At 32.8% G+C, this 19,398-nt stretch overlaps 1 long non-coding RNA gene across 50 annotated transcripts in view; it reads right to left on the bottom strand.

Moving 5' to 3' along the window:
* Positions 1-14,005: 14,005 nt before the first annotated feature.
* Positions 14,006-19,398, bottom strand: part of LOC127735319 (uncharacterized) — a 31,164-nt gene continuing 25,771 nt past the window's right edge. For 49 of the 50 annotated variants that reach the window (XR_007998248.1, XR_007998255.1, XR_007998270.1 and 46 more), the window contains 3 exons: positions 18,920-19,293; positions 17,254-17,638; positions 14,006-14,321 (listed from right to left, as the gene is read on the bottom strand). This is a non-coding gene — a long non-coding RNA (uncharacterized LOC127735319). Of the gene's footprint in view, positions 14,322-17,253; positions 17,639-18,165; positions 18,250-18,919; positions 19,294-19,398 lie in introns of all 50 variants that reach the window. The other variant, XR_007998245.1, reaches the window with a different exon arrangement.

Here is a 19,398-nt window from a genome sequence, read left to right as displayed (position 1 = left end):
GCAAGCAAGTTGATCAAAGGTTTGCTTTGCATGCTTTTATAGAAGAGCTGTAACAAGAATATATATCTTGCACCTTATACTACTTATCATATTATTAAAGACTTCATACTTGAAGTTTTGTATTGTTATAATAACATACTGTTATTAATCTTGATTCAATATTAGAAATTGCATAAAAATAAATGTAAAAGATTGTTTTTTCATGAGTTAATAAATGATTCTGTTTATTTGATAAATTTATGTTGTCTTTCCTGTGATGCAGCATTGTTTGTTGGTGATATATTGTGTTTCCTGTGATGCAGCATTGTTTGTTGGTAATATGTTGTCTTTCCTGTGATGCAGCTTTGTTTGTTGGTAATATGTTGTCTTTTCTGTGATGCAGCATTATTTGTTGCTAATATGTTGTCCTTCCTGTGATGCAGCATTGTTTGTTGGTAATATGTTGTCTTTCCTGTGATGCAGCATTGTTTATTGGTAATATGTTGTCTTTCCTGTGATGCAGCATTGTTTGTTTGCAATATGACTATATATCAACATGTCGGACATTAACTCAAAAACCCTTTAACCAATTTGCATAAAACTTTGGTGAATTGTTTATATCTATTGACGTGAGCTCCATTTCATTTTTTTTTAAATTTAGATTTTACGTTCCAAGTTATGGTGTTTTATTCATAAAAAAAAGGGGGATTTTCCAGTTTTCTGACAATAACTCAAGAATGCTTTCACCAACATGCAAGAAATTGTGGTGAATTGTTTATATCTATTGACATGAGCTCCCTTTTGATTGTTATAAATTTTAGATTTTACGTTTCCGAATTAATGTTTTATTCATAAAAAAAGAGGGATCTTCCAGTTTTTCGCAAAAAACTCAAAAATGCTTTCAGCAGTTCTTATGGAACTTTGGTGAATTATTTACATCTATTGATGTAAGCTCCCTTTAGAATTTTATAAATTTTACATTTTACATTTCTGAGTTATGTTTTTTTTTTATATATATAGTAAATATTTGATTTGCTAATACAGAATTACGTGTTATAGTTTACTTTTCAAAAAATTTGCAGGAGCGGTGAATAACCTGACATGTTGAAGCCTACATTGACAGGGATTGAAGTTAAAATTTTGGCATGGTAGCCCACAGCTTAAATTTTGTAGTCCACATATATAGTCCTATACAAGAAAAGCAGAAATTTAAGTAGCCCACACCACATTTTAGGGGCCATTGGCAAGTGGGCCCCTGCTAATTTCAAACCCTGATTGAACAACCCTATTATTCTTCGGTGAATAATATTTTCGGCCCTTTGGTTTTTGCACGAGTTATCTCCCATAAAAAATGACGTCATTGATGCCTGTAAACAAAATGGCAAACGGCCAGCAGATAAGAAGCCCATTGAATGACAAGGAAAACAAGATTAAAAACAAGACTTGGAAAATCATATGGTTCAGAGGATATCTCTTGTCACCGGTCCTTTTCAGGGCCATCAATATTTTAAAGGAAGAGTCTACCTTTGTTGTACCAGAAATTCTTAGACACAAAATAATGTTCTAACGTTATTGTTTTGAGAATCTTTTTTCTGAGTCTCTCCCGTAAATCAATATTTTAAACTTAATTGTTTGTTCGGTATAACAAAACAGTTATGGCCCATTGTGTCGGTGAATATCCAAAACAATGTCAACCAGAGTAAGGAAGCTACCATTTGATTTTTAGGGGGGGGGGGGGGGCTAGGATGAAAAATTTGGTCTAGCATTTTTTTAGTTGTAATCTGTGTCATGCCTTTTTATTTTTCACTCTATTCCATCATCCCTTTATTTTTATTAGTTTATTCTGACTTATTTTACATAAATTAATTTTTAAATTGTCATCCTGCCTTTTTTTTTTGCCAAGTCCTGTCCTACCTTTTGTTTCAAATTGAACCCTAGCCCCCACCCCCCACCCCCCTTTCCCATATTCATGGTTTTATATTTTGTATAAAAAGGAAACTTTTGTTGAGAAAGTTGATAATTGTGGATCAGATTAAAATTTGGATATGTTTGGCTGCAAAGTTTGTCACTGGACAACGCAATTTTTGGTGTAAACGAAATAACTTTCATTATCATTCGAAGAAACAATAAATTATGAAACTGGATACCTGGTAGTCCAAATAATTATAACGCCTTGCAAGGCAAGTTAATTTTGGTTTGACGGCGTCACAGCCAAAAAATAAGATAGCCTTGCAAGACGTCATAATTATTTGAACTTTAGGTAGCAATACACAGTTAGTAGAAAAACTTAAAATTGACACTCATAATTTTTAACCACCCTCTTTCCCTTGCTTTCTAACAAATAAGGCTTTATGTTTGTGTTATGCATGTGCATATATATGGAATCAGCATCTTCCATAGATTTGATTTCCAATAGTTATAATGGTGAATTTGGTGTAACCATGGAAACAATCTGCATTTATTTGATACAAAATATTGCATAAAGGGGGGTCAAAATGTCCCAAAAGTCCCCAAAATTTGGTTCAAAGGAGAATTTCAATCCATTGAAGTGATACCTTTCCTGAAACCATAGACATTTATCTATCAAGAGGCCCAAAAAGAAAATCATATGCATTTCTGCTCATTTTTCCATAGATTGAATTGAAAAGTTTGAGGTTGAAAAACACTACAATAATTTCTGGATCTATGGGCGGTACGGATGTGAAAATACGGAGTGTCAAACAGAAAAATGGCCTATAAAACATGCAAAAACAATATTGATGTTCATATAAACCCACTTGGAAAGCTTTAATTAAGTCTCCCAAATGAAGTTTGGGAAGACTTATTGTTTTTGCTCAGTTCTTATTATTATTATTATTCTTCTTCTTCTTCTTCTTCTTCTTCTTCCGCCGCTTTTAAATTTGAACTTGTCCTCACCCGTTCTCCAAAACCGCTTGTCAGATTAACTTGGGGCTTCACAATATGTGAGACTAACATGCCTAGTGGTGCAATCAGGGTTTTGTTTGTGCAATGGGGTTTATAAAGGGCTACTTTGAGGGGCAAAAAGAAAAGAGGGTTTTACTATAGAACCCTATGGGATTTTATTTTTAAAAATTTTCAAATGATTATAAATTGAAAATCGTTTGTGATAGACACAATCTTTTTAATTGAAAATGTTCTAAATGATAAAGCCCATTAGATGAAATACAGGGTTAGTCCCCAGGGGTCAACCCCACCCCCTGCCATTTAAGAAAGTTCTAATACCTTGTAAGTGGTCAAGATCCCCACCCCTAAACCATATATATTTTGGTTTGTCATGCTAAGATGGTTTGAATGATATACAGGGTTAGTCCCCAGGGGTCATCCCGACCCCCTGCCATTTGATAAAGTTCTAATATCTTGTAAATGGTCGGAATCCCCACCCCTAAACCATATATATTCTGGTTTGTCATGATAAAGCACATCAAATGAAATACAGGGTTTGTCCCCAGGGGTCACCCCACCCCCTACCATTTAAGAAAGTTCTAATATCTTATAAATGGTCGAGATCCCCACCCCTAAACCATATATATTCTGGTTTGTCATGCGAGGATGGTTTAAATGATATACAGGTTTATTCCCAGGGGTCATCCCGACCCCCTGCCATTTGAGAAAGTTCTAATATCTTGTAAATGGTCAAGATCCCCACCCCTAAACCATATATATTCCTATTCGTCATGTCTCAAACATTTGAATGACGTATACGGTCAGTCCCCAGGGGTTCCCCCCACCCCCAGTGTTCTTATATCTTGTAAATGGTCGAGATCCCCACCCCTAAACCATATATATTCCTGTTCGACATGTCTTGAACATTTGAATTGACGTATAGGGTCAGTCCCCAGGGGTTCCCCCCACCCCCAATGTTCTAGTATCTTGTAAATGGTCGAGATCCCCACCCCTAAACCCTATATATTCTGGTTTGTCATGCGAAGATGATTTGAATGATATACAGGGTTAGTCCCCAGGGGTCATCCCGACCCCCTGCCATTTGAGAAAGTTCTAATATCTTGTAAATGGTCGAGATCCCCACCCCTAAACCATATAAATTCCTGTTCGACATGTCTCTTACATTTGAATGACGGATAGGGTCAGTCCCCAGGGGTTCCTCCCACCCCCAATGTTCTAGTATCTTGTAAATGGTCGAGATCCCCACCCCTAAACCATATATATTCTGGTTTGTCATGCCAAGATGAATTGAATGATATACAGGGTTAGTCCCCAGGCATCACTAATGCATATAACTTTACTGGACCAAACCAATTTTCACTGGACTTTGCCCAATGTCAGGCGACCCTGGGAATTACGAATTATGGGAGCTTCGTTTGGGAGACTTCGTAACAGCATCCTGTTACAATCATTTCTTGTTTAAAATAAATTTCATTGTACAAAAACTTTCATATTTAAAAAATTCACCATGGCAAAAATGCGGAACTAAACTTCTAACTGTGTATTGCTACCTTACACTGTGACTATACGGTAGTGTTTATAATTTTGATAATATTTTGTAGATAACATAAAGATGATGCGCACAATATTGGTGTCTCTTTGGAAAATGCGGTAACATTGCCAATAGGACTAAATGTGGCATTTAACACCAAAAATTCAATCAACAAATCTGCTGTGTGTAAATGTTCAATTTTTGTGCATATTAGATCTAATTTTTTTTCCATCTGCACAGGACGTCAAAAAAAAAATGGCTAGTATATTGCTTTTTGTACTTGTTATTTAAAACAAAATTAAAAACACTGAAAAAAAACCCTGAAAATAACCCGTTTGAAATAGACGGCCTAAAAATGTCAAAGAAAATTTAGTGTAAACTGATACCCAGTTATATGTTGTAATTGGAAGCGATAAAACAAAAACAACTTAAAGTATGAAAAATACACCAAATGCATTTACTGTGCTAATAAAGTATCTGTGGATCAAGCTTTTTTTTATCCATCTGATGAGTTAAGCCTCTTTCAACTGATTTTTATAGTTCTTTCTTATGTTGTACTGTTACACCACTGTCCCAGGTTAGGGGGAGGGTTGGGATCCTGCTAACATGTTTTACCCCACCACATTCTGAATGTATGTGTCTGTCGCAGGTCAGGAGCCTGTAATTCAGTGGTTGTTGTTTGTTTATGTGTTACATATTTGTTTTTCGTTCATTATTTTGTACATAAATTAGGCCATTAGTTTTCTTGTTTAAATTGTTTTACATTTGTCATTTTGGGGCCTTTTATAGCTGAATATGCAGTATGGGCTTTGCTCATTGTTGAAGGCTCTACAGTGACCAATAGTTGTCTCATTGGCAATCATACTACATCTTCTTTTTAATATAAACAAATATATCCCTCTATATAGGGATAATTGTATCCCTCTTGAGAAGGGTTATTCCTCTATACAGGTATGAACACCATATAGAGGGTTTGTTCCCAACCTGTCCATAGTACGTCTTTGCAGAAAACATTGAACCATGTATTTTTAGGAAAAAAATTATCTTTTTTTTATCTTGTTTCTACTTAATGAGTGTATTTAAGAGCTAATCTGCCAGAAAACAATGCAAAAGGTTCCAAATGCAATGTTGTCATATTCACCTGAAATTTTGCATACATGATACCTTCATAGCAACTACTTTCTGTGCACAATATTTAAAAAAAATATTCAATGTTATTATGTTACTCTCTATATGGAGCTCCATCTATAAATAGCCATTTATGGTCCAAAAAAAGATGAAAATTAGCCAATATCAGCAGTTTTAAGCTGAAATTACCAGTGTTTAGCAGCATGTAACTGTTTTATTGGTAATAATTAAATATGTTGTAAAACTGTATTTTAACTGCCAAATATGTTAATACCTGAGGTTAATGTTTTTCCCTATATTTGCTCAATTCTGGTCCAAATATCCAAAGTTTTATGAAACGGTTAAAATGGTGAAATTTGCTAATTTTTAAAAGTCTATATTTTCTAAATTGGCAAAAATATTTTAATGCCATTTGTTTTTTCTTAAACCCTAATCATATATCTACAAAATATAAAAAATCCAATTTCTGCAAATGATCTTAGTACTCAATGTAAATTTATTAGTTTGGAAGGAATTGTGGTTTAGCAGGTGTTATATATATTAATGATACTTCTCTTAGGGAGCTACCATTTGATTTTAATGTTTTTATGGGGGGGGGGGGGGGGGCTAGGATCAAATTTGAAAAAAATAGGCAGGACAGGAGTTTTGAGTAAAAAAAAAAAGGCAAGATTTGACACTTGCTAAAAAAAAAAAAGTCAGGACCGAATAGAGTGAAAAATAAAAATGCAGCACAGATTACAACTAAAAAAAAATGCAGCACAAAATTTTTCAGCCTAGCCCCCCCCCCCCCCCCCCCCCCTCCCCCCCATAAAAATCAAATGGTAGCTCCCTTATTTAGAAAATATATATATATATGACTTACTAGTTTAATAAAACTAAAATATTTAATTAGTATCTCATACAACTTTCACATTAAACCCTTTAGTGGTTGCGGAGGAGTTGCGGACTGCAGGTAGTTACACTACACCAATATTGATTATCCAAAGTTTCCCCCATATACCCTCAATGGGAAAAAAACATATGGTGCACAATTTCACAACCCTCACAAGACATATCATTAGTTAGTTGGATTTATATCTATTCTGTTCTTTGAGAGGACTTAAGGATTGTAGATATATTACAAACAGATGGACGGACAGACCGACCAACATTATGAATATTATATATCCCCCAGCTATCAATAGCATGGGTATAATAAGTCTCTTTATAAATGGATCAAATGGATTCAGCACATCCAATAATTACAGGTCAAGCTAGCCCTACTGGCCTGTTAAATAATTTATTAAAAGAAGAACGCTTAGGGGATATGGTTGAGTCACTACTGTGGATATGTGTATGAATCTTTCCAATGGAATAAGACATGTACAGAAAATTTATCAAATCACCAATTAATATATATATCTAAATTAAAAAGGAGGGATATGTTGTATATATTCATGATATTTACTTGATAAAATCCCAGCAAATTAACAGAGCTATTATTGCTGTTCTTCCTCTAAAAGTCAAAGTGATGCTTTCAACATGTACAAAAAGCTCACAGCAAGTTCAAAATGACCCCTTAGCAATTTTTAACTTCATTTAGACTCAAACTGTCAGATTCTTATGTACATAAAATAACATGTTTCAATCATTTTCATTTTATATTTATTCAAAAAACATGTATCAAGGGAATTTATACAGGAAAGTAAAACACTAAATTGACTAATACAACAACGTTTCAATGGCTAATAGAAACTGTAAAAGACCATCATTCTGCAATATTCAAATTTGTTGTCAAAACTAATTGTAGAGAAACCTTTGTGCTCATGACACATGTCTCAGCCTAGAGAAGTTTCAATATGTAGTTACTTTTTTGGGCTTTGGACACATGTATCATTGGTCTGCTCAAGAGTTTTTATTTTTGTGAGACGATTCTATTATAATGTACAGTTTGACATGTGACACTGCTTCCATTGGCAATGTGTTACAATTTCATGTGATCATTCATAACAACATGCAGGCATTTGATAAACCATATCAAATTCATGAACGTGTGCTAGTAAATTTCATTTAGCCAATGTCACAGTAGTGACCTGGACCTGAAAATAACCAAAGATAAAAATCATCAAGAATTTGGTCCACCAAGACAATGCATACTGAATGGTGGCATCATTTTTACAATTCTTGAGTTATGCCCCTTTATAACATAAAAATTGCTGAATTTTTCGTTTCAGTTCTCTTATTAAACTTTAGTTTTCTCAACCAAATGTTATGAAACTTATACACAATGCTTATAATCACCAAAGTTCAGAATACGAAGGGGGAATTAAGTTTTTATTATTACATTGATCTTTTGATGTGGTCTTTTCATAGATTCATGACGAGGTCAAGGTCAGATGAAATCTGCCAGACAGACATGTACACTTTACACCAAATATAGTGACCCTCTTGCTTATAGTACCTGAGAAACAGGTAAAACCATGTAAACTTATTTAAGGATCTGGTCTTGCTAATCATTTTTGGTATATAAATTTTCTATCTATTATAGTTTTCAGGCTAATAGGCATAATGGAAAAAAATTGGTGTCATTTTCTCTATCTATAGTGGTTTTCAAGATAATAGACAAATTCTCCTTTATCCTTATGTTCTGTATTAAACCCATGTTGCCCTTGTTGGTTGGCAGTTGGGGTCATCGGACACATTTTGTAAACTAGACACCATAGTGATTAATCAAATTTGGCCTAGAAGTTTCAGAGGTGAATATTTGTGTAAAAGATAATGGACGGTGACAAATGCCAAGTGAGGAGAAAAGCTCACTTGAACCTTTGGGACATGCGAGGTAAAAAATTAGAAAACTGACGTAGGAAACCTCTCGCACATAAACAAAAATAAATTCGGATACAACCTAAGCAATATATTTAATCGGGTTTCAAGTTTCGGGAATTTTGTCACAGGATAAAATTTAGGATATATGTCCTATGTAAATATAAAGTGTCTTACAAAAAACCTAACTACTTGATGAAAAACACAGCACAAACTTATTTTTATGCCCCACCTACGATAGTAGAGGGGCATTATGTTTTTCAGTCTATGCGTCCCTTCGTTTGTTTGTTCGTTCGTCCGTCCCGCTTCAGGTTAAAGTTTTTGGTCAAGGTAGTTTTTGATGAAGTTGAAGTCCAATCAACTTGAAATTTAGTACACATATTCCCTATGGTATGAACTTTCTAATTATAAATACCAAATAAGAGTTTTGACCCCAATTTCATGTGACGGTCCACTGAACATAGAAAATGAGTGGAGCATCCATGTATTATGGACACATTCTTGTTTGTTGACTAGCTTGAGTACTGCACTTTGTGAACTGCCAGGTTAATTAGACAAAAAAATAATATAAAGAAATTGAATTGATATTGTATAGTGTATAGTGTATATCTTTAGGTGTAATACCACCAAATCATAGCAAGTCACATCCGGTTGCATACAAAAATAGGTTGAAAAAAATATTCCCTTAAACATTTCTGGGTCATAAACATATATCTTGGGTATTTCAAAGCACTATTATTTTTTTATTTGGGGTTTCTATAGAATATTTTGGAAACTTGAGTGGATTGATTCTCCAAAACACATTTTATAAGAAAATTTCCTTGAAATAGGACTTTACCATGAATATTAGTTGACAGAACAAGCCATACTTAGAGTTTTGGGGAGCTTTTTCTCCTTATTTCTTGTATTCTGCTATACTAGAAAATTTTTCCTAAGAAATACTTTTATAAATATATAGTTTTAAGTAAATGAAATTATTTTTAAAGCAGTAACAACAAATTATTCACCAAAAGAGGAGCTTTTTATGTCCCTCTCTGGAACGCGGTGTAAATTTAAGTTTTATGTAAGGACTTATTGAAACCTCCTTGGAGACAGTAAACTTTTATACGGATAGTTCATTCAGCTTGAATACTTCAATTAATCATTTATTATAACATTTCTATCATAAATGAGTGAAAGTTACCAAAATTTTTATTTATTGGCCTAAAAAGTAGAAATTTTGAGGAAATGAGAGGTATGAATCGACCAAAAGAGACCTTATAAGGAAGACAAAGAGGTCCATTAGTAATATTTATCATCCTAAAGTCATCTTTTTTATCATGTTCAACTGTTTGTAGGCAGATGAGATAAATATTTGATCAGTTATTGGTCCACACTATATTCTATCATGCTGCGGCTTGGTTTGGATTTTTCAAAGAAAGCTGTAGATGTTGTCATACATTATACTAGATTTTTCTCAAACTATTGAACTGATTATGACAGAACTTGACAGGAATGCTTGAAATAACCAGTATTACAAAAGAAAAAAGTCACATTCAGTTTATTAACAATAAAGTCTTCTTTAGGTGTAGTACCACCAAATCATAGTACGTCACATCCGGTTGCATATGAAAATAGGTCGAAAAAAAATATTCCCTTGAATTTGACAGTTGTAGGTAATTGATCCTACATTTCATTGCAGTAAAACATTTCTGGGTCATAAACATATATCTTGGGTATTTCAAAGCACCATTATTTTTTTATTTGGGGTTTCTATAGAATATTTTGGAAACTTGAGGTTACATGGTTACTAAAGCTTGTACACAGGTTAAAAAAGTGAAAATTTAATTAATTAACTTCCAGTGTTGGTTATTTTTTTGTATGCCATGAAATGTTATGTGAAATATTTTTTATAGTATTGGAAAGGATAAAACTTTACTCATGCCCAAGTATTTCTTTATTTGAAACAGATAAATTCTGCACAATTTTTTGAAAAGTGCAAATTTAACAAAGACTAATATGGGAAAATCAATGGTGGTATTACACCTTTATATTATTTATATACACTATACAGTATATATAATACACTATACAATATCAATTCAATAACTCATACTATAAAAATAATCTCATCTTAACCTTATGTATTTCATTTTGAAAAACTAAGTAACTACATTCCAATGATTTGTGGCTGACCAGGTAAAAACCCACTTTTAGGAACCTGAGTCCTTTTGTCAATGCCAGCTAAACTCTAGTGTAGGACCTTACTAGGGAATGAGAAAGACAAAAGATGATTTTGTGCATTAACTACAAATATAACACAACACAAACATGATCTTACTTTGCTGACAGCCTGTTATGCTCATGGATGCCAGATTGTATTATATAAATATTCACAAATATTTACAATTTAAGATTAACTCTTTTATTATTCTTATTAAAGCAGAGACAGTATATATGTCTCTGATTAATGTGATTCATTGTCATACATTTTAAACTGCAAACAAGGAATTATTTGAATCTGAAATAAATTTGAATTCTGGAAAATTGATAAGAAATGTATGATGAAAACTAACCATAAGTAGATATAAGATGTGGTATGAGTGCTAATGAGACAACTCTCCATCCAAGTCACAATTGTAAAAGTAAACCATTATAGGTCAAAGTATGGCTATCAACATGTAGCCTTGGCTCACACTGAACAACTATAAAGGGCCCCAAAAATGACTAGTTTAAAACCATTCAAACAGGAAAACCAATGTTCTAATCATATAAAAACTGAGAAACTAGAAACACTTATGAACCACATCAACAACGACAACCACTGAACATCAGGTTCCTGACTTAGGACAGGTGTAAACAAATGCAGCGGGTTTAAACGTTTTATTAGGCGCCAACCTTCACCATACCTGAAACAATAGTGTAACATCACAACATAGAAACACACTATAAAATGTCAATTGCAATGGCTTAACTCAATCAAAAGACATATCAAGGGGGTTAGATGTAAAACAATATCAGAAAGACAACGGTAACCTTGGACAAAATGCCACCAAATAAAATAACGTACACAGGTAAATAAAAATGATTTTGTTGTAAGTTATACATAAGGTTCCTTTTACTAGCACTGATATTTCAATATGAACTAACTAAGCCCACTCAGCCTTGTATGCATGGCCAACCGTCCTTAATAGGGTTAGTTTTTATCATACATTCCTTATCAATTTTGCAGAATTCAGAACTATTCCAGATTCCAATAATTCCCAGACACCTAGCTCCCTATATGCCAACATGCAGTTGCGTGCACATCGGCATGCTGAAAAAAGGGCAAAACAAAATATGAATAAATATGAAGAGGCCATGTGGTCGACAGACTACCAGAGCCAATCACCCTGCAAACACGCCAAAACAGTATTGGAAAGTTTCATTATATTTTGCGTTCATAGACCACATGATAATGAAACTGGAGTCGCGTTTGATATCTTCAGAAAATCGCTTCTTTGCGCAGTATCTGCTTTCTTGTGTTGTAGGAAATATAACCAATGAACAAATCACAATATTGTTTGAGACATACGAGACTGACCTGGCATGTAATTTAGAAGAATTCATTTGGGAGGTTGCTCGATGGCGAACATGCTGCCACTGGTGTATAACACCTCGCGATCAGATGCCAACCTTCGCTGTGCTACACTCAATGCAGTAAGCCCAGTGCTGTATTCTTCTGTATAAAGATACTATTTTGAGTATTATGATGACAATGCCGGTACGGCTAGTTTTCTGCGTTGCAGATTTTGAGACTTCATATGCATGATTCAGGATATAAAACTACTTTTGGCAATTTTTTCCCATATGATTTATAAAGAAACTAATTCCTATCATAGAATTTAACCAAATGCCAGCTTCTTAGTCAAAATTTATTGGTTTTAAAGTAAATTTTCCATTGAAATGTAATGTGTCGCTCAGGGTGTCATAATTTGCATCTCTGAAGGGGGAGGCATTTATTAAAACAAGGATAGATTTGCCGTTAATTTGGTCCTTATCAGATAGTTTGTAATTCAAGCAGAAAAAAATGATCTCTTCAGAAAATCGCTTCTTTGTGCAATATCTGCTTTCTCGTGTTGTAGGAAATATAACCAACAAACAAATCGCAACATTGTATGAGACAATCAGACATACGAGACTGACCTGGCATGTAATTTAGAAGAATTCAATCGGGAGGTCATTCAATGGCGAACATGCTCGATGGCGAAAAAAATGTCCTGATTTTCAAGATGTAAGCCATTTAAATTTGGCAAGAAATGATTCTGTAGATTTTTCATACATTTAACATTGGCACCTTTTTTCTTTTATCAAATGCGTGACATTTTTCAATGCACCCCTTTAGTTTATTTTACAAAGGCGTATTAAGGAAATATAGTCCAGTTGAATAGAACATACATGTACATGTAATCTATAGTGAGGATCAGCAGATTATCTTCAAGGACTCTCTGATGAAAACCAAACGTAATATGTTGATATTTATATTTTCATGCCGACAACATTGATTTATTCAAACATTTCTTAGATTTCTGACGTTATTTCCATGACTTTTGTATGTGATCATGTATGTTGAACAAAAAATATTAGACACTGTGACTCTGAAAAGAAACTATCTCTGAACTAAAGATTTTTGTAAACAATTTTTATTGTAATGAGCATGGTCTTGACTAGAATAAAAACTACATATAAATTATATTGAGTTATCATATGATTTGTGTATTCCTAGTACAATACATAATTTTACGTATGTATTAATCGGTGTAATTCTGAATTTTACAAGTTGGTTCTACAATATCATAAAATCTATATGATGGTTCACTCTGCATTAAAAGCCACAATAAATCTTAAATTAAAACTATATGGTGGTTCACTCTGCATTAAAAGCCACAATAAATCCATGATTTAAATATATGTTAAAAGTTTAAAATTTGTATCCCTCTTTTTTTGACCTAATTGAAAGGAAATGAAAAAACTATGAGTGACAAGCATATAATGGCAAAACAAGTTGTGAACAGTCCTGTTTAAACTAACTTAATTCTTGATATTTTAATGTGGCTCTTTATTCCAGGCTTGTGACTGGCAAGTTGTACTGTATTCATAATAATAAGCACCTTGGTTTTATTTAGAAATTAAAAATGGGGTATCTTATATCAATGAAAATGATAAAAGATGTAAATATTGGTCTGCTCTAGATGATGATTGTAAAGATAATTTTTAAAATAGATTTTCTGAATGATGAGGTTATATTATTGAATCACAAATTTTTTAGGCAAATCTAAGATTACTATCACGATTGTGGGTGTTATGGTGCATGAAAATTGGCGAATACAGTATTACTTGGCTGCATTACCCACCTCCCTCCTCAAATATTTTTTTCTTTCTTTTTTTTTTCTTTTCCTTTCTTTTTTTTCTCTTTTTTTTTTTCATTTTGTTTAAATCTATTTTCTTTTCTTTTTTTCTGTCTTTTTCTTTCTTTTCTATTTTTTTCTTTCTTTTCTTTTTTTTTTATTTCATTTTGTTTTCATTTTCTTTTTCTTTCCTTTTTTCTATTCATTACATGTATGTACACAAGTTTCAAGCACATGCATTATTTTTTTAATTTTTTTTCCCTTTCTTATATAAATATAAATATAAATATATACATGTATGTACAGTCTTCTAAACCTTGTAGAAGATTTTGAACAATGTTTTTAGAATCAGAACTAGGTACTGATGCCCCAAGTTCCATTAGTTGTTTTGTTTGTTGATGCATTTTTTGTCTTCATTTGGTTGTATTTTCCAAGCAGTTTAAATCCAACAATCATCTTGGCTCTCTCATACTGTTCAGTAAAAGACCTGTTTCCTGGATTTTCCGTTGCAAGTCTTCTGTATTTTGTAAAACTTTTAACTTCTTCGCCGGTTCCTAGAATTGTATCAACCAGTGTTGATGTTATTTTGTCTGGAAAAAAAGATTTATTGATTTATAACATTAAAGAAGACTAATGATAAGACTCATCAATGATTTGTAGATCAAACAGAGGTTTTTTTTTATATATTTTATTTTAACGTTTAAAGTTGATTAGCTACATAGGGTATCATTTAAATTATATTGGGATATTATGACCAAAAGGCTAGTTTAGCTAGTGCATTCTCAGATAGTAGCCTGGAAACTCCAGACCAATTTAACAAAAAAGTTTTTGGAGCAATGCTTCATTTAAACCCAATTCACATTCAGCTGTGCATATATTTGTGTACATGTACTTTAATACAGGGCACACATGGGCACACAACTTGAATGTAATTGGGCTTGCATGCACTTTCTTGCAATCTCTTGAAAAATCATACATACTGTGGATTCATTATTAATAGTTGGATAGCAATTTTTGTGGATTTCGTGGTTAACCTTTCGCGGTTATAGGTTTACAACGAAATGAAATGTTCGAAGAATGGCAAATTTGTAAGGGCTCCGCGGAACCCAGTGTCTCGCCTACTTTTGCTGTTAGTCGCAGGCTCAACAAAAAAGGGGAAAAAATTATTAAAAATTTTCCTCTAGATACTATCTTTTGATTGTAAGAAGTTCTGTTCAAGTTTGGTAAAAATCCAAGAAGATTTATGAATCTAATAAAGGTTTTAAAAACTTTAACTGCAGACTGTACGTAAGGTTAACTGGAATAAAACTAAGTCCATTTATAAGTAATATACGGAAAAACAGGAAATAAAATTTTTACAAAATTTCCTTCTAGATACTAGCTTTTGATCATAAACAAGCTTCTGTCCAAGTTTGGTACAAATCTAGGATAGTTTAAGAAAGTTATTAAAATTTGAAAAGCTTTAACCAGAGTGAATGTAATGTTAACTGGCAGAAAAACTAAGTCCATTTATAAGTAAAATACGGATAAACAGGATTTTTTTTTTTACAAAATTTACTTCTGGATACTATCTTATGATCATAAACAAGCTTCTGTCCTAGTTTGGTTGAAAAGTAGGATAGTTTAAGAAAGTTATTAAAATTTGAAACACCTTAACCAAAGAGTGAATATTTGTGGACGCCGCTGCTGACGGAATGTAGGATCGCTATGTCTCGCTTTGCGACAAAAGTCGCAGGCTCGACAAAAAACAACAAAATTAAATATCCACGAACATGCAAGTTTTCCTTAATCCATGAAAATTGGTACCCACGAAAATAAATGAATCCACAGTAAACATTTAGAATTAGTAGAATTTAGTGCTTTCAGATTGTGGTTAAAAGTACCCCCATCTTTCCTTAAAATACATAATACATTAATGGAACAGTAATTTTGCACACTGTTGAAGCATGTTTTGTTTAAATACTACATACAGCATACCTGCCAACATTTCAAAATGCCCATGGGGGTTTTCTGTGTGAGATGGGTCTTAATAGTCCAACAAAACCTTCAATGGGTCCTTCAAATGTATTTTAATGTTGTTTTTTTTGCTTCTTCATACTTTTACTATCCTATAACCATGGTAAAATTGATTGTTTTGTTTTAAATTGTCGACAAAATTGCTCTTTCAAAATTTCCATTTGGGAACTGTCATGCGGGAAATCCCCCACAAATAGTGACAGTTGGCAGGTATGCATACAGATATATATCTACCTGTTTGTGTACATATGTTTATAATGGATTCAGTTTCTTCATGTTCCTGACAATCTTTCAAGCCAAAAAGATCCAAATCTTTAGGCCACACCAATTTGATTTTTAGTTCTTCGGACAAAAGCTCCAAAAAATATGGGGAGAGCGAGCGAAATTTTTTTGATTGTATTTATTTCTTGAAAATGAGTTTTGTTGAGGCGGGTGCTCTACAAGTGGAGGGAGCGGTATAATATTTTTTTTAAATTGTGTGATTTAGAATTTTATGTACATGTAAAACTGGTTACTTCAAAGAAAAAGGAAGATAAACATGCTCTTATTCATATAATTTGATGTATTTGTGCCTGTAGTACAGTCTGTACCATACACAACTCTCTGGTTCGCTTTGGTTTAGTGTAATTTTGATTATTTTCGTCAAATAAGCTTTGACTGCCGCTCTGCGTGAATTTTCAGTAAAAATTAAATTCATACATGTGTATATATTTAGGAAGCATAGCAGATGCAGTTTAGCAAGAGGAATTATGTTAGTGAGGTGAATTTAAATGAAATGTGTTGAATACAATTAAAATATGTGTATGTATTACAAAACTGAATGCCCTAGAAAAATATTAATTATCTTTTAATTTGATATAGTTGTTTTTATTATATGGTAATGATTGTTTAATTGGCTGCTTGACATCCAGTTGGAACTATTTATCCATAATAGGATCAACATAATGTGTAAGGTGAATAGTTCAACAACATCCTCAGTAAGATAGTTATATTGCATGTAGATCTCAATTTATTAAAAAATTCCCTTAAAATACACATGCATTATTCTGACTTAGCAAAATACTTTTTCCTTTTGCCCCTGAAACCTGCAATGTATTTTAAACTGTAAGTGGTTGCACCAATAACACATCCCTAATTATTATTAGCATGCCAATCCCAATACCACCACTTTGGTCTCAAATGTTGGAACTTTTAAATTTTCCCTTACAAAAGAGTTCTGATTGCATGTCAATAGACTAACAAGGGGATATGAGGTTTTCATCAAAATAAGATAAATCTGTCATTTTTTTAAAACTCGTGTGAATTTAATATTAATTTCATCCAAGACTTCTACTTTTCATAATTTTTGTTTCTGATTGTTGTTAACATATAGTTAATTTTTTATGCCAGCACCGAAGCTGAGGGGGCATTAAGTGTTGTCCGTCTGTATGTACATCCCAAAAGTGGTTACCATTTTTAACTTTGCCTCAACCAAATGTTTTGAAACTTATACACAATGCTAATTACCACAAAACACTGTTCAGCTTTGAATTGAAATGGCGTCAATTTTACTGTTTGTCCCTTTATAATGTTATATGCAAGCAAAGGCATCATCTGTGTCCCATGGACACATTCTCCATTTATTTTGAACAATTGTTTTTAGAATCAGAACTATGTACTGATGCCCCAATGTTCCAATAGTTGATTTGTTTGTTGATGCAGTACATTTTTGTTTTCATTTGGTTGTATTTTCCAAGCATTTTAAATCCAACAATCATCTTGGCTCTCTCATACTGTTCAGTAAAAGACCTGTTTCCTGGATTTTCCATTGCAAGTCTTCTGTATTTTGTAAAACATTTAACTTCTCCACCTGTTCCTAGAATTGTATCAACCAGTGTTGTTGTTATTTTGTCTGGAAAAAACGATTTATTGATTTATAACATTAAAGAAGACTCTGATAAGACTAATGGTTTGTAGATCAAACAGAGGTTTATTTTCATATTTTATTGTTTAATGTTGATTATCTGCATAGGGAATCATTTATATTGGGATATTATGACAAAAAAAGCTAGTTTAGCTAGTGCATTCTCAGATAGAAGCCTGGAGACTCCAGACCAATTTAACAAAAAAATGTTTTGGAGAATGCTTCATTTAAACCCAATTCACATTCAGCTGTGCATATATTTGTGACTGCATGTACTTTAATACAGGGCACACATAGGCACTAGACTAGGATGTAATTGGACTTGCATGTACTTTCTTGCAATCTCTTGAAAAATCATACATAAACATTTAGAATTAGTAGAAATTAGTGCTTTCAGACTGTGGTTAAAAGTGCCCAAATCTTTCCTTTAAATACATAACACATTATTGGAACAGTAATTTTGCACACTGTTGAAGCATGTTTTGTTTGAATACTATATACAAATATATATCTACCTGTTTATGTACATATGTTTATAATGGATTCAGTTTCTTCATGTTCCTGTCAACCTTTCAAGCCAAAAGGATTCATATTTTCGTCTGCATATTAAAAAAAAACATCAGCCAAATAAAAATGTATGTTAATTCCAGTTACATATTCTCGAAAAAAGACATTGTCAGTATATCTGCATTTTATTTTTTTTGGATTGTCAAAATCCGGAAAAAATATCGTTCTTTCACTGAGTCTGATTCTGGTATTATACACGCCCCTACCACAAGTTTGCTATTTTCTATATGTTTAGTTGTAAAATAAACAGACATGTTACATTTTTAGTTAATTTAGTTGCATTCTGTTATGAATTTGTTGCATTTTTAGCATTAGTAGATACTTTTATGGGAAATTCATATGACAGAAGCTTGTGAATTCAATTGTTGAAATTCACATTCAATAAAATGGGATCGTTCAAAATCTATTTTACAGAATTAAAAAAAAAGTTCTAGGGTAGGTCTGGTAACTGGAACCACACATATATTTTTATTTTGCCACTCTAACAGTAATTATGGCAATTGGTCATATTTTAATCGAGGTAGGTTTTGAAAATTAGTATCAAAATGCAGGCAATCATATAGTTCATTTTTTATGCCACCACCGAAGCTGAGGGGGTATGAAGTGTTGTCCATCTGTATGTACGTCCCAAAAGTGGTTATCATTTTTAACTTTAAGTTGCCTCGACAAAATGTTTTGAAACTTATATAAAATGCTAATTACCACAAAACACTGTTCAGCTTTGAATTTAAACTGCATCAATTTACTGTTTGTCCCTTTATAATGTTAATATATGCAAGCAGGGTCATCATCTGTGTCACATTCTCCATTTATTTTGAACAATTGCATTTAGAATCTGAACTAGTAACTGATGCCCCAACGTTCCATTAGTTGATTTGTTTGTTGATGCATTTTTTGTCTTCATTTGGTTGTACTTTTCAAGCAGTTTAAATCCAACAATCATCTTGACTCTCTCATACTGTTCAGTAAAAGACCTCCTTTCAGGAATTTTCTGTTGCAAGTCTTCTGTATTTTGTAAAACTTAACTTCTTCACCAGTACCTAGAATTGTATCAACCAGTGTTGTTGCTATTTTGTCTGGAAAAAACGATTTATTGATTTATAACATTAAAGAAGACTAATGATCAGACTCAATGATTTGTAGATCAAACAGAGAGTTTTTTTTTTATATTTTATTGTTTA

The sequence above is a fragment of the Mytilus californianus genome, unplaced genomic scaffold, assembly GCF_021869535.1.
Source record: "Mytilus californianus isolate M0D057914Y unplaced genomic scaffold, xbMytCali1.0.p SCAF_3, whole genome shotgun sequence".
NCBI classification, from domain to species: domain Eukaryota; kingdom Metazoa; phylum Mollusca; class Bivalvia; order Mytilida; family Mytilidae; genus Mytilus; species Mytilus californianus.
This window is presented reverse-complemented; position numbering and strand designations above follow the sequence as displayed.